This window comes from Myxine glutinosa, chromosome 1 (genome assembly GCF_964187855.1).
Source record: "Myxine glutinosa chromosome 1, kmMyxGlut1.1, whole genome shotgun sequence".
NCBI lineage: Eukaryota > Metazoa > Chordata > Myxini > Myxiniformes > Myxinidae > Myxine > Myxine glutinosa.
In genome coordinates this window covers 390,513,259-390,530,332 of record NC_136261.1, presented here as the reverse complement: position 1 = coordinate 390,530,332, position 17,074 = coordinate 390,513,259, and the positions used below count along the sequence as shown (strand labels likewise).

Here is a 17,074-nt window from a genome sequence, read left to right as displayed (position 1 = left end):
TATATATATATATATATATATATATATATACAGTATATATATATATATATATACAGTGGAACCTTGACTTACAAGTTTAATTCGTTCTGTGACCGAGCTCGTAACTCAAATTGCTCGTTTCTCAAATCAAATTTCCCCATTAAAATGCATTGAAATGCTATTAATCCGTTCCAGCCCGCCAAAAACCACACCAATTTTTTTTTAAATATACAGTATATATAAAAATATCTCGCGCTTTATATTTCACCTGTATGCAGCATACAAGTTGGCAGGATGGCCTGCACTGGAGGTACGCACACTTGACTCTAAAGTCTAAACTGTCCAGCCTGGGTTTGAATCCCGACCCAGCTATAACCTGTCATGGGTGAATCACAGGCAGGGTGATTCATCAATGTGTGTACCGCTAAACTGGGCGCCCCGTTTGCGTCCCATTAGTTGTTGGATGTTAAGGATCTCACCGTGTTTTCCACAAAGAGAAGGCGAGCTATCGCCGGCACTCTGAACAAGTTGTGGCCTGGCATGCTCTTCTCCTCTGCCGTTATATACGTCCTCCTCGGCATCTTTTTCCAGAAGAGCCCTGTCTCATCACAGTTGAAGATTTGCTGGGGGATGTATCGTTCGGCTTCTATCAGTTCGGCAAAAGTTATAATAAAATCTTCAGCTGCCTTCACATCCGCCTCACCAAGTCGACAACACGCACACCTCGCTCATGTTTTTCGACGATTGCGTGTTTTATATCCAAGCACATCATCCTCTTCTTCTTCTCAGTTATAATAAAATCTTCAGCTGCCTTCACATCCGCCTCACCAAGTCGACAACACGCACACCTCGCTCATGTTTTTCGACGATTGCGTGTTTTATATCCAAGCACATCATCCTCTACTTCTTCTCAGTACCGTGTTTTCCACAAAGAGAAGGCGAGCTATCGCCGGCACTCTGAACAAGTTGACGGCAGAGATACTGTACTTGCACGGCAAGATAACCACGTGACCAGAACCCACCTGGTGGCGTAAACTCAAAATAACCAACATGCGAAAACAAAAATGCAGCGCTATATGACAGAGATACTGTACTTGTACGGCAAGATAACCACGTGACCAGAACCCACCTGGTGGCGTAAACTCAAAATAACCAACATGCGAAAACAAAAATGCAGCGCTATACGACAGAGATACTGTACTTGCACGGCAAGATAACCACGTGACCAGAACCCACCTGGTGGCGTAAACTCAAAATAACCAACATGCGAAAACAAAAATGCAGCGCTATACGACAGAGATACTGTACTTGCACGGCAAGATAACCACGTGACCAGAACCCACCTGGTGGCGTAAACTCAAAATAACCAACATGCGAAAACAAAAATGCAGCGCTATACGACAGAGATACTGTACTTGCACGGCAAGATAACCACGTGACCAGAACCCACCTGGTGGCGTAAACTCAAAATAACCAACATGCGAAAACAAAAATGCAGTGCTATACGACAGAGATACTGTACTTGCACAGCAAGATAACCACGTGACCAGAACCCACCTGGTGGCGTAAACTCAAAATAACCAACATGCGAAAACAAAAATGCAGCGCTATACGACAGAGATACTGTACTTGCACGGCAAGATAACCACGTGACCAGAACCCACCTGGTGGCGTAAACTCAAAATAACCAACATGCGAAAACAAAAATGCAGCGCTATACGACAGAGATACTGTACTTGCACGGCAAGATAACCACGTGACCAGAACCCACCTGGTGGCGTAAACTCAAAATAACCAACATGCGAAAACAAAAATGCAGCGCTATACGACAGAGATACTGTACTTGCACGGCAAGATAACCACGTGACCGGGTGGCAAAAGCTCGTAACTCAGATCTCGGCTCGCATCTCAAAGCAATAAACCGCCCGAGCGACGGCTCGTATCTCGAAAAACTCGTAAGTTGGGGCACTCGTAAGTCAAGGTTCCACTGTATATATATATATATATATATATATATATATATATATATATATATATATATATATATTGTTATGTTTGTTGGAGTGGATGAAGGAAACTCATAGCAAAGGAAGGATTGTATCATTATAGCATGGACCGTGGATTCGTAGGAGAAATCTCGATGTATTAAGTAGGGAAACTGTATCTTAAGATTGTTTACGCATCTTCACACGAGGGGTGAAGCTATGATAATTAGTGAGGGGTTACGGTTAGTTTTTCCCAGTGTGTGATTTGCCTTTGTCACTTTCCCTTTATATTTTACATTGAAAAGGCCGGCAATCAAAACCTCCTTTAAACAACCACAACCGCAGACAGAACCCGAACAGAGCCGATCGGCAAGTAAGCCCGCCCACATGGAGACATATGGCAAAAGGCCATTCTCCCAAAGTGGTACGAGAGGCGTGGAAGAGTCGAGCCGACAGGCCACGCCCCCGGAGTGATGAGGGCTGGGGTTGGGGGGGGGGGTGACGTCAGAGAGCGAGAAGCTTTGATAGGGAGCCTGAGGAGAAAGACACTGGCCTTTTTGGTGTGTGCACATGTGAGAAGAGCTTTTGGAGCTTTGAAGCGGTTTTGCAAAGTCAGAGGTGGAGGTGTTGGCAGTTGTGGTGCTCTTCAGAGAAGCTGGGGGCAGCGGTTGTGCTTGCTGGCCAGGAATCGAGAGGAGGACGTTTTAGCTGCCCTCTTTATGGCTCAGTGTGCTTGCGTCATTGACCAGCGCCATTTTGGGGCGCTACGACACGCAGGCCTTTCGTCGGCCGTCGTCACCTTGCACTGCTGACCTCACCAAACTGCTCGTTGGGACCAGATAATAGACCACAATGCAATGAGCAGAAAGAGCTCTATTTCTTGACTTTTGCAACCACCATCTGGCAACTACTTGAAATTTTGTAGAAAGATGAGGAAAAATACATTGAATAAACACACAAAGTCGTCAAGGATAAAACTTGCACATTATTTAGTAATAGTAATTTAAAATTTCAGAACTTCTGTTTGTCGCCCTCTTGAGTCCTGTTGGGGGATTGTATAATAAGGATTATTACTGACTGACTTCCAACGGAATCCTCTCCGCGAGTACGTGATATACGAATTTGGTATGAAATCTTGAAGACTCAATTTATTTTCTATGATCCAGGAACACATTTGAGTTTACATCCTACCCAAAGGATGCTTGGATAACTATGATTCACTGTATTTTCTTTTCTATAATCACTGGTGGATTCTTTGAATGAATAATGGCAAATAGAGCTCCCATCCATGGCATATATGTGCTATTACTCGTCAAAGAAATGTTACATGTGGGTGTTTTTTTATGCAAATTAATTTACCATGTTTGGTTTTACATCCTATCTGAAGGATGCATTGACAACTAGGATTTAGTGGCTTTTATTGGTCTAGAACCACCCGCGGATTTAAAAAAAAAGAATAATGGCACTAACAAAATACAACACCAATCCATAGCATATTTTGTATATTACAGCTTGCTAAATATCCAAGAGATGCTCCATGTATTATTTCATTTAATATTCAATTACTTTCTTTATTTTTTGTCAAAACCAGTTTGAATATTCTGTGACATGGTCATTTTTTTCTCCCTCCCCCCCCCCCCTCTCTCTTGTCTATTATCTGCTACATTTTATATGTTCTGCTTGAAATGAATTTTCTCTCTTCTCTGACATCGGGTTCATCAACAATTCCATTCATCTATTCCACTTCATCAAATCCACTCTTCACATCTTGTAAAATCACTGAATTTCTAATTTCCTTTCCTCTCGCAACATACTCCATTACAACAATGAACAAACTTTCCATTTCCCTTTGTCTCATTCAATTTGTTGTGAAATAACAGCTAATTAATTTAAATGCACATTCTTTTTCATTAATAAATGTTTTATTTGTGAACATGACACATGCAAACCAAGCCTCTTCATTTATTTCTGTTGTTGTTTTACTATCTTATTTGAAATTGATGAACTGTCAAAGACGAGACAAAAAGCTTTAAAAGCTTTTTAAGTGCCAATATGTATCAAAACAAAACTGAAACGTTTCGGAGGCAATGTCCATCATACCATAAACCACATCCAATACTAGAATGTATCTCCAGATAAAACAATGTTATTCTTTGTGTCAAAGAAGAATAGAAATTAAGACAACAAAATTTCATAACCAAACACAGTTCAATCATTAAATTACATGTATATGGTAATTGTGCACCATATGACATGTACACATTAATATGTTTAGTTGACAAGATAAACATTGAATATTTCATAATTTCATGGATTATGGATGCCGTTACACATACCTAACCATCTTTATCCTGTTTCAGAATTACTTATCAATAACAAATATAAATATGCCCTTGGCCAATCACTAGCAAGCATTTTGGTGAGTTGTAACAATTGTGGGAACAAATTAAAACAACTTCTTATGAAATGAGACACTTGATTAAACTTTATGTAGTAGTTGTTGAAAATTAGATTGAGATTTATAGTGAAATCACTACAGGGATGTACATTATATAGTGGAGATATGATACTCATCCCCACATAACATCTTCCACAAATATGACCAAATGAAGATCATATATTCACAAAGTGTTTGTCATTCTACTGTTCATAAATTAATGCTTTCTGATATATCTTGCGCTCTGACAAGTACACCAACAATATTCTAGATTGCAAAACTAAGCTTGTAAAAAGAGTGTGCAGACTGCTTTGGGGAACACAGTCGCGAATTCTATTGAGCATAGCCAACTTAGAAGAAACAGTTTTCTTTACGTATTGAAACATGCGGGGTCCATGATTAGATCTAATTCTTATCTGTATCGGTAGTGTAGGTTTCTGTACAATCCAGCAAGGTTATCATGACTTGAGTTGTACCTGTGTACAGTGACTTGTGCTTGTGTGCAAATTGCTGATGTTGTGCCAAATTAGTCATCTATCTATCTATCTATAATTCCAGTAATCTCTGTGTGTATGTGTGTGTGTATGTGTGTATGTGTGTGTGTCGTTTGTCTGTGACCGCTGTTTCTCGACAACCACGGGTCCGATATACTTGAAACTTGCCAGGTATATTGCTGGGGACCCGAGGATGTGCCTTTTCAAGGTTTCATATTAATCGGACAAGTAGTTACCGAGCTATGGCGATTTATTTACCAAACTCCGCAAGCCGTTCGCTTTGGACCAAACCATTTCATGTAAATAGAGGGGGGGGGGGGGGATTGTCACCGTACTCGCAAGCCGTTCGCTTTGGCTTTGCGAATGGACCAAACCATTTCATGTAAATAGAGGGGGGGATTGTCACCGTACTCGCAAGCCGTTCGCTTTGGCTTTGCGAATGGACCAAACCATTTCATGTAAATAGAGGGGGGGGGGATATAATTTTAGATATATATATAGTACGGGCATGCCCTAGTAAATATAAAGCTTCGTTCAACTGGGATACATTTTATTTATTCGGCTCTCATATTGCTTCCACATTTGATGAGTATTTGACACATGTTATGTCCTTCCGGCAGGACATTTCATCCACAATTGCCGCTCCTCATCAGGACGGTGAACAGGCTTTGATGAGTAACAGAATAGAATAGAAAAGAATAGAATAGAATAGACTTGTGGACCGTGGGCGGTGTAATTGTCAACTGAATTTGATTGAATTTTTTACTTTCAATCAGGATTTAGTGTTCACACTGTTCTCGTGTTGATCTGATGATCATCGATCATGAGCAGAGAAGATAACACAGGTTGACAACGCTGATACTGATAGTGATACGTGATAGACCTTGATGAGTGTTACGTTGGTAACAAATCTTGCTGCCTTCTTTCTACTCAGCCACTGCTGGCCACTCTTTGTACTCAAAGCCGAGTCAGATCATACAGAAAGTATCCTGGCCTGACTCGAACCGAAGTTGAGCCTGGCTTGACTTGACAAGAGGAGGGTCGAGACTAGCTCCGACGGTCGGCGACCGACTATAGACCCCTAATTTATTTGTTTTAAAATACAAATTAGACCTAATAAACCATGACATTATACAACGAAATTGACTCTACCAAAATACACAATCTAAAACACTGTTTACGAAGGCCTACCGTGTGGAATGTCCACTTTCAACTTCACTTGATCCTGACCCATGGCGTGATTTAATGCGAGCACCATCCCGGTCGAATTCCAGACTTTCTGCATTCACAGCAATCGCACTTTCCGGGCTCCCATCCAACTCTTTCCACTGCTCGGCACATTCTTTGAATTTTTAAAAACTTTTCTCACTGAAAGAAAGAACCTTGCCATGCGTGTCTACTGTGTGCATGTAGCAAAATGCAGAAGATTTTCCTTCGGAATCTGCCTCAGACGACATGGAAGACACATACGGCATGTAGGTCGCCATGTTGTTTAGTATTGCGCAAATGTAACAAGAGGCATAATTGGTTAAGAGGAGATGGCGATTGCGGTTTCGCGTAAGACACGCGCTGTGATTGGTCAATATTTTGGATAGGAAAAGCTAATTTTTTGTTCGTTTTTTCTCATTTTCTCTCTTTTGTGCAAGTTATATTCTTGACGAGTTTCACAAACTTACTGAAATATATTTATATACATCATGTTAGGATATTATGTAGTTGCAGCACGGTGGTCACAAAAGTGAAAGATTTTCGGGGTCAGCATGCAGTCTATAAGTGCACTATAAAAAGGAACATTAATTTTATTGTATCTTTCCCCTTGTCTGTTTTTGAGCCTGCATGTGAGGTACCTCATTTTAAATTTTAGTTTTTACCTCGACATTTAATTTGAAATTTTCATCTTGAATTTACTTTCATTAAATATATTGGCTGAATTTACTGTCGTGTTTTTTTCCGTTATGGTTTCTATATAAACGAGTGTGCTTTCGTCAGGCAAATGCTTTGTTTTCCTTCAATCCGCATACGACAATACTAACTGCCATTTTCGGCTGCTCGCCTCGGGAGAAAGGCCGTCACGGCTATTTGTCCAAGGCTGGTCTTAACTAGCTATGGAACCGGACAATATATATATATATATAATATATTATATATATATATATACAGTATATATATATATATATATATATATATATATGTATATATATATATATATATATGTGTATATATATATATTATATATATATATAAATTTATATATATATATATATATATATATTATATATATATATATACTATATATATATACAGATAGTTCCCCGACCTACGACCGTACGCGACCTACGACGAACCGGACGTACGACGACGGAAACGACGGGCGGAAAAAAAATTAAAATACGTCAAAAAAAAAACTAAAAGGAAAGAAGAAGAAGCGAAGTGAGAAATCATGGTGGCGAGAGACGCTATGACGTCATCGCTCTCCAGGCAGCTTCTCCCACACGAGGCAGCGTCCTCATTTAGTAGCTCTTTGTGTTTCACACTGGCAACATCCCTTACGCTCCGTAACTCAGCGAAACCAACGATTACTCTACTACTAGTACCCGACTGCAAAGCCGCAATGAGCCGGCGAAGCCAAAGCCTCTTGCCACTATTTTACCCATCACGATGGCATCAGTAGGTTAGGTAGTTGGTAGTAGGTAGGTGTAGTAGGTACCGTACCGAGTTCAAAATGACACCATTTGCATTCTGGATGAGATTAAAATTTATAAAATTTCCTTCTTGATTAATTCGGTGAATTCTGTCTCAACTTCGGATATTTCCGGCCGTTGAAAAACTATCCCCTACGGCCGCGAGATTTCAACAAAAGAATTCTTCGTCAATTTTGGAATATTTGACGCTGTTTTCAGCATCCGAAATGTGGTAAAAAGCTTTTTTGAAATATTTTTTCAAATGCTCGAATCTCATTGGTTCCGGTGTTTGGTGACGATTTTCGTTGAAGATAACCAGGCACTGAGGGCCGAGGTTGGTCTTAAAGTATTTTAATTACAAATTAGAGGTGCATAAGATTGTGAATCAAAATAAGACGGGTGAAACAAACTCCGATTGAACATTTTTCAATTTGTTATGCATACTTCCGCATCCGCAAGATGGCGGCCTCCATTGAGCGATTTGGTGCGTCAAAGCTTCGAAATTCTCAAGGGATCCAGCAAAATCTGGCTTTTCAACATAATACGTACGCGTTCATTCACAAACACCGGCTTCGCCAGCTACTACTGCCCTACTAGTTCGCTGTTTATACCCCCACTGCAAGCAACATGTCTACCAAGAGACGTCCACCCATGGCTGGTGCCGATAAGAAGAAGAGGAAGGCGATCAATCTTGAAGTTAAGCTCAAAATTATTGTGCAGCATGAGAACGGTAAAAGTGTTGCCGTCATCGTACGTGGCCTTGGCTTCTCCCACTCAATGGTCTACCATCATCAAGATCATCACCAAGAAGAGAAAAGGACCTATTGCAGAAATGGAGAAGATGCTGATGACGTGGGTGGAAGACCAGCTGCAAAAATGTGTGCCTCTAAAGCCGCTGTCACACCTTGACGTTTTAGCCAGCGTATGCCGACGTATGAAAAATTTGGCTACGTCAAGAGCACGCTGAAGCACGCTGGCATACGTCGTAGTACGCCGAGCTCGTCGACAAATTTCGTGCATGCACAAAATTTGTCGACGTATGCCAGCGTATGACTCACACCAGCACTCAATTTTGATTGTTGAAAAAGGATAACAACCAGAACAAATCTTCAACGTCGACGAAACTGGACTTTATTGGAAGAGGATGCCTGAGCGAACGTACATCCACCAAGCAGCAAAACCATGCCCGGATACGTACTTGAATACGTATCAATACATGGTACATAATAAAGTCATATCGGCGCTGAATGACCCTATAGGTCCCAGTGCCTTGCCGTTGGCCTAAATCTCATATTCCATTCCAAAGTCATATGATGGAAAACGGACGTGAAAAATGTCACAAATAATCCATGAATACGTACTTGTATACGCATATTAATAGGTAAATGTAATTCAAGCCAATAATAGGTACATGTAATTAAAGACATAATACTAACTTGAAATACATGTCCCATGTAATTAACATCATAAGACTAACACATGATACTATGATAGTACACGTACTTTGGAGCTATGACCCAACTACTACCTGAAAAATACAGGTCCACAAAAGGGGGTCCGACTTCCGACGGAACCGACATCCGACGGACATGACGGAACGTAACCCCGTCGTAGGTCGGGAACGATCTGTATATTGTTACGTTTGTATGGGGTAGGCAGTGATTACTTTAGTACAGGTAGAATGTGTAGGTAATATGTTCTGAATGTCGTGTAGCCATCGTGATGTAAATAAGTCAGCTCTGGGTGTTCAGATTAAGTGTTACATGTGGCCATAGGGAGGGTGGCTCGTGTTAATTAGCTCAGGGATTATGGGTAAATTTATCCCCTGTATGTCGTTGCCTCTGTAATTGATTCCTTTGTTCCTTGTGACACCGCACTAGACACATAGCCAAGCCATGCAACCGACACCATAATTAAGCTCACTAATTAATAAATAAATAAAAACACTGGAAGCCATGCATGAAGTACTACCGCTGATTACACCGACTTGGTAATCGCACAGGACATGCAGTTCCGTGGAGATGCACCCAAAGAGCGGTGATTGGGTGGGGAATTTGATTTGACACCATGACGAGTAAGAAGGGACTCGCTGGTTGGCGAAGGAAGGACAAATAATGTCAGAGCCTGAACGATAAAGGAACGCGCTGGCGGACATTTTCTCTCTCTGCTTCTGGTTTTGATCACGTTCATTCGGCATTTATCTCTTCCTCTTGCCCCTTCTTGTTCTGGATGCCATAGCTGATGGTTGTGTGCCGACATCTTCTCCCCCTTCCGACATTGGACCCGATCGTGAACGGCCGTGTGCTGAGATCTTGCTGGTGGTCGTGAGGAAGAAGAGCCTCGGAAATGAACTGCGGGTCTCCAAGCAGGAACGGCGAGTGGACAGGAGCGGCCTGTTCGATTTGCGCGCGAGGCCAGGAGTGGAGGGACGGACAGCGAGGCCTGGCTTCCCGCCCACGTGCTCAGCGTGAACCAGCGCACGTCCCTGCCAAGGACTGAGACGATCTTTGGCGATTACTGACGAGACACCCCAGCCGATTTGAGCTAAGTCCCCGACAAAACAACACATTTCTTTTCAGTAATTTTTCCCATTTGTCTGTATACACGTCTGTATGGAGGGGTCCCTCAATTTATGAATTTAGTTTTATTGTGCTTTTCTTTGTTACCGGCATTTCTTTCATTAAACCAGTTTATTTTTGTACATTTTAAACCTGCGTTGTTTGAGTTACTATATCCAGATGTGACGGTTCCCACCCACCCCCCCCCCGACCCCACCCCCACTTGCCCCCACGCATATCCTCCGCTATGTTTTTGACTGAACGCCTCGGAGTATTAAGCTCATTTTGGTCATCCGTGTTACCCTGCGGTGTTCACCAAGGGTAGTCACGCGATATTTGGTGTCAGGAGTAAGGGATTCGAACCTCGGACACTCAGTGTTTGAAGGTTGCGAGTTCGACACCTGCCAAGGGAAAATTGTGCTCAGCTTTTGGAATCGAAATTTTTTAACGATTGTGTTTCTCTCATCGAGGGGGAGGTAATCATAGTCCCGGGGTGTCCAAATTTTATAGTTGATTGATTTGCGAAGCGCAACATGACGTTTTTCGGAAAATTTAAAATCTTTTCTTTTCTGAGGTAAAAATACGCGGGCGGGAGAACTGCTTTCTCACCGCGGATGGCGGAAGCGAGTGAGATGGCCGAGCGGGTTGGGGATCCTGAAAAACTTGGAGGCGGGCAGGGGATAGAGGGGTATGAGAATAGAGTTGGAACTTCCCCCGCCCCGAGCATTAGTCCACCCCCCTCCCCTACCAGGGAACCGGGAACAATGGGAACAGACCCGAACGCTTTCCAGGCCATGATAATAAATGTTATGGGCGAAATGAAGGGAATGAACGAAAGATTGGAAAACAACATAGAGGGAATGAGTGAGAAAATTAATGCTCAGAATGAGCATAGTGAACGAATGGAAAATAAAATTGATGGGATGAAGGGAGAATTGAATGCCCAGAATGACACAATTGATGGTTGGACGAATGAATTAAAGGAAGAACAAAATAATGAAAATGGGGCACAGGAAAAGCCATGGGCGGAAGAATTTGAACCAAAACGGGGGGAATTAACAGTGGGAATGGAAGTGTGAAACCCAAGTTTATACAGTTGAGCCACGGGAGAGGGAAAATTTAAATACAGAATGTCGGGAGGTAAATGGGGAGTGTCTAGAGGAAAATAGGGGAAACTCAAATTTAAATGGGGTATGTTTGGCTGAAAAAGACCTGGAATGTTATCAGGCTTGTGTGGATGTCACAATGCACCAGCAGGGGGAGGAATTTTTGCAGCACCAGGGTGGTGGTGCGGAGCAACAGTGGGTAAAAATATTGGAGGTCCAGGTAACGGAACCGGACTGGGTAGTTGTGGATGAAGACCTGTTGGGGCCAGAATTGATTGGGGATGATTATGAAAATGAATTGACACAGCGGCTGGAGGCCTTGAACAGTATCAACAGGGAAGAGGTTGCTCAGGTCCAACAGGGCCTGGGGGTTGAGTTGAGTCGGTCCATTGATGAGATTAAAGTGACCGAGGGGACCTTCACGACGAACTACAATGGGGTACAAGAGGCTCCGAAATTGCATACCCAGTTGCCGGGGTGTTTTGGCCCCGAGATAGACTCAGATATGGAAGAGTCAGGAAATAGAGCCTTGGAGAAACTGGTCCCCATAGAGAATTTGGAACAGCTGCAGGGAATGGCAGAACAACCCGAGGAAGGGGTTGATACTTGCAGCTGCGGTTGGACACACGACGCAAAAAATTTCAAAAGTAAATTTAAAATTAAATGGACGTTTGATTTGGAACAGCCTTGGAGGAAATTGGTCCCCGGGCTGTGGAATTTGGACCAAGTGAGGTCATTGGGGTTGGCCTCGGGGAAAAGTTGCCCTTTTCAAAATCGGGTTATGCCAGCCAGCTGGGGTGTTGTGCTGGTGAAATTTGGACGTGGGGTCCGACCATGGGTGATGTGCTATGGCCTGGGCCCCATGGGGGGTCTGGTGGAGTGTGGCGTCCCTTGTCCATTGGGGCACCGCCCGAACGAGTGTCTCAGGCTGGCAGGGTCACCGGAGCCTGGTGGGGGTTAAGACCTCTGGGGTGGTTTCTCACATGCGCCTAGGATGGTGTATAATGAGGACCACTAGGGGGGGGGGGGGTGTTGTAGGTCACGCTTTGGTGGCGGCACCACGGAGGGCCAATAAGGACCTGATGTGGTGACTGCCCTGGCATGCGGCCTGGCAGACTCTCTCTGAGACTCTGGGACAGCCAGCATGCGGTGACCTGCCATGCTGTGCTGGTCTATGGACGCGGGTTGAACCGCATGGACAGGAATGTTATATCCCACCGGACAAGCATTGGAGCATCTGTGGAACGTGATGGTAAGAGCATGGTCTTCCAGAGATGATCTGTTTTGATTTGTGGACTCTCGGCTTGGGAAGAGAGCCATGGGTTTGATGGAAGCATATGGGCCATGCTCGGCTGGCAAATGTATGGAGAAGCACCCTTCTTTGGTGAAATTGGTGAATTGTGAAAAATAATTGGCATGAGCAATCTGAGGGTTAGCTGCAAATTTAAGGGTTCATTTTGTCAGGTCAGGTGTACACTGACCTCAGTGACACCATTATTGATCCAGGTGTGTTAGACCAAAATGTTAAAGGCTGGGACAAAAATGGATAGAGTAGCAGGACACAGCCTTCAACTGGCTACAGGGGCGCCGGTGCCGATATTTGGGACGCGGGGTTGTGGTGAAGGAGTTGGGTAGTCTGGAGGTCAACGTGGTGCTATGGGTGTCCGAGGTGTGTGGGCCATGTCTTCTGGATGAGTCTCCTGGGGGAGCATGGCTGTCAACTCGAACTTTAGTGTGGTCAAGTTTGGGTGGGCACTGGGGGCTGCATGTGAGTAGACTGGGGGATGTGAGAGGTGCAGGGGACATGATGTGGATGCCACACACTGCGACCGTTCCCCCCAAGTCCGGGGTTTTGGGAATGGTGGAGTTGGCAGCAGGTGCTCACCACATTGGACAGATGGGGCTAGTGCAGCAGCGATCCTCACAGGGGGCCGATGGATGGATGGTGGATCACGCCCTTATGGGCACTAATGGTTTATGTTGGCATTTCGGCTGCTCAACTTGTGCCGATGGCCCTTGCACGGTAGAGGGGCGGAGCTGTCGTACCCAAACGTGGTAGTGAAGTAAAGGTCACCGGAGGAGGCGGATCCACATACTTTCCAGTTCAACAGATAAAAAGAGCAATTTGGTGGAATTTGATAGGCCCGATGGGATAAATATAGGATTCAGTAGGGTGGATGGCACTCTTGGACCTGACCAACCTGCAAATACCTGCCCATCAAGGTAATGTAAGGTGCCTTGATGTTTACTGTCCCAGGGTTAAGTACTTGCTTTTAGAAAGTGAGACATGAGAATTTGGAATGGGGGGTGGGTGAGAGTGATTGGAACGTGGGCCACAAAGTGTCTTTTGGGTGGCGTTTGTTTATGTGTTGTCGTGGGAATGGAAATGGAATGGAGATGATTATTGTGTAATGTGGTTGAAATGTGAATGGGGATTTCACAAGTAAACAGGCCACCACAACATCTTTTTTGTGACATATTTTATGGAAATATGTGGTTGAGAATTGATTGGCAGTGGGAAGGGGGGGGGGGGGGGGTTAGACACTAGTTAGAATCGCGCATTTAATGGCACTCAATAATAAAACCTACCGGAAGCCATGACATTGAGTCCTGGTTACCACTGACAACCCCGACTTGGGAGGCACACATAGAACGGGCAGGCTGAGGCAATGCCCCGAGGAGTCGTGATTTGTCATGGTTTTGATTGACACAAGGACGAGTAAGAAGCAACTTGCTGATTGGAAAAGCACGACAGATGGCGTCAGAGTCTGGACGTTAAAAGAATTCTCTGACCAACATGGTTGTTCTTCTTGTGGCCCTCCTCGCTGTGGATGCATCGTGGGCGGTTGCTTGTTGAGCTATTCACTTTATTCTCCCGTTGGTTTTCTTCACGAGGCCAAAAACATTCGATAGCGCTATTAACAAAGGACCTGGGTTTGGCGGCGATCGTGTGGCGAGGCGGTCGCAGCTCGTGGACTCTGTGCGAGTAGCCCAGCTTTATGCAGCTGGGAGCCGTGCCGAGCGAACCAAGGAGGCAGCAGGACTTGAGCGGACCGCACAGTAAAGCAAACGAGGGCTCAGCGAGGCCTAATTCCCACGCACAAGTTCACGCCAACCGGTGTGCGTTTCCCGCCAAGGGCGGTCGATTCCTGATGAGGTTCAAGCCGCTCGCAGATAAGTGCCAACCACACACTCATTATTTTGGATTGCATTAATTTTATTCTTCGTCTGTGTCTGTCTGTGGACATCCCATTTAGGAACATTATTTATTATTGCGAGTTTTATTTTGTATTACCGGCCTTCCGTTTAATAAAACCGGCATTTTTGTACATTTTAATCTTGCCTTGGCTTGAGTTATTTTCCGGAGGTTTGAGGACTGCCGGTGGGTTCGTGCAGGTAAGTGCTCTTCAGCATCCTCCTCCTTCTCTTACCCAACAAACCCCCCCCCCCCGGCATGTATTAGCATATATACACTAGCTGAAGTACCCGGGTGGTGGGGGGGGGGGGGGGAGGAGAGTAAGGGAGTGTGGGAAGTGGAATTGGGAGGGCAGGGAGAGGTGAGAGAGAAGGAGGGCAGAGGGAGTGGAAAGATATACCACATATACATCTTTTTGTGGGGGGTGGGGGGAGGGTGGCTTTGACAGGCCCCTCCGTCTTGGGGGGGGGGGGGGAAGTGAAGGAGGAAAAATGTGCCCATTCAAAGAGTGCTTTAACCTTGGTGTTGGCCAGCTAAAAAAGGGAATTGTAATGCCATCTGCCACTATCACCAGATGGCGCTACACAGTACACATTTACATAGAGAACTATAACGCCACTCAGTAGAGCGCATACTCCCGCCATGGGTCAAGTTGGAGCCATATCTTCCAAAAGTAAAAAATCCTTCAAAAAATTCCTGGATCCGGAATAATATCCTGAGCTTCACCAAAAACTAATCAATTCTTCCTTATCCCAAGTGCAATCATCCCACCAACTTTCATCCAAATCCATTCAGAACTTTTCCAGATATCTTGTTCACAAACACACGAACACACATACGCACACACATACCCATACATACGCACACACACACACACACACACACACGATCGAATGCATTACTCCCTGGCGGGAGTAATTATGCCCTTCTCCCGGTCCCCCACACCCCAGCATGAAGCAGCGGCCACATAGCCTATGTTACCACCCCCCAGACAAAGTTGTATTTGTATTTGAAGCCCGATTAAAGTATGTAAGTGTTTATAGCTGGAGTACGCGGCGTTGCTCACGCAAAAAAGAAATATTAACATATTTGAAATGAGGGCAAATATAATGGAAAAGCAATAACATCCAAATCAAAATCCATCACAAATGTCAAATAATCATTTTACCTTTTCTTTTAACATATGCTGGTGAATGTGCTGTTGATCACGTTTCTGAGTTAAGTTTGACTACGTTCAGGAAGAAGAAGAAGAATTACCACCAACTTCGACCGCTTCCGGAATTGTTTGATTGAATCTGATTTGTTTGATTATTTGTGTTAAAATGTCTGGTAATTGTTTTGTATTTATTTATGCGTATGTGTACTTGTGTACAACTGCCATTAATCAAAAAGGTTTAGGCACTGTAGAGCAATTTTTTTAAATCCCCCCCCAAAATAGAGCTTTTTCTTCAAATATTTCCCCTTTTTGTCTAAAACACTCCCTGGCAGTCACTGACAAACCCCTGAAAGTTTGACAAAGATCCGTTCAACCATCTCTGAGAAAAATGGTGACACACACACACACACACACAGACAAATGGCTCTCTTATAGTATGGATATACATGTGTGCCTATACTAGTTCCCGACTGCAAAGCCGCAATGAGCCGGCGAAGCCAAAGCCTCTTGCCACTATTTTACCCATCACCCTGGCATCAGTAGGTTAGGTAGTTGGTAGTAGATAGGTGTAGTAGGTACCGTACCTAGTTCAAAATGACACCATTTGCATTGTGGATGAGATTAAAATTTATAAAATTTCCTTCTTGATTAATTCGGTGAATTCCGTCTCAACTTCGGATATTTCCGGCCGTGAAAAACTATCCCCTACGGCCGCGAGATTTCTAAAAAATAATTCTTCGTCAATTTTTGAATATTTGACGCCGTTTTCAGCGTCCGAAATGTGGTAAAAAGCTTTTTTGAAATATTTTTTCAAATGCTCGAATCTCATTGGTTCCGGTGTTTGGTGACGATTTTCGTTGAAGATAACCAGGGCCCATGTGGGCCCGGGGAACGAGGTTGGTCTTAAAGTATTTTAATTACAAATTAGAGGTGCATAAGATTGTGAATCAAAAAAAGACGGGTGAAACAATCTCCTATTGAACTTTTTCGCAATTTTTTATGCATACTTCCGCATCCGCAAGATGGCGGCCTCCATGGAGCGATTTAGTGCGTCAAAGCTTCGAAATTCTCAAAGGATTCAGCAAAATCTGGCTTTTCAACATAATACATACGCGTTCATTCACAACACCGGCTTTGCCGACTATTATGGAACAGGAGTGTTGTTATTTCTTACGTGTTTGGTTATTTCAGAGTTTGCCGTTGTTGTTGTTGTTGTTGGTGAATTGCCGGATGTTTAGGGATTGCTGGGAAGGGATGATGATTATGTTTAGCATTTATTGAGCGGCACAACAAGGAGTCTGTCCGTCCAGAAACTACTCCTTCAGTTTTGGGGTTAGCCCCGCCAAACCTTCTGTTGAATGTTTTGGGGTCCCAGCGGATGTTGTAAGGTAGATAGGAGGTTTCATAAATTCCTCAATAAAATTATGATTTTGAAATTTACTCGATTGACCGAGCAGCTCCGTATCCGGAAGTGAACACATG

At 43.9% G+C, this 17,074-nt stretch overlaps 1 long non-coding RNA gene across 1 annotated transcript in view; it reads right to left on the bottom strand.

Moving 5' to 3' along the window:
* LOC144889852 (uncharacterized) overlaps positions 1–6,164 on the bottom strand; it is a 74,773-nt gene extending 68,609 nt beyond the window's left edge. Inside the window, exon 1 of the long non-coding RNA XR_013622114.1 lies at positions 6,087–6,164. This is a non-coding gene — a long non-coding RNA (uncharacterized LOC144889852). The remainder of the gene's footprint in view (positions 1–6,086) is intronic.
* Between the last annotated feature and the right edge of the window lie 10,910 nt (positions 6,165–17,074).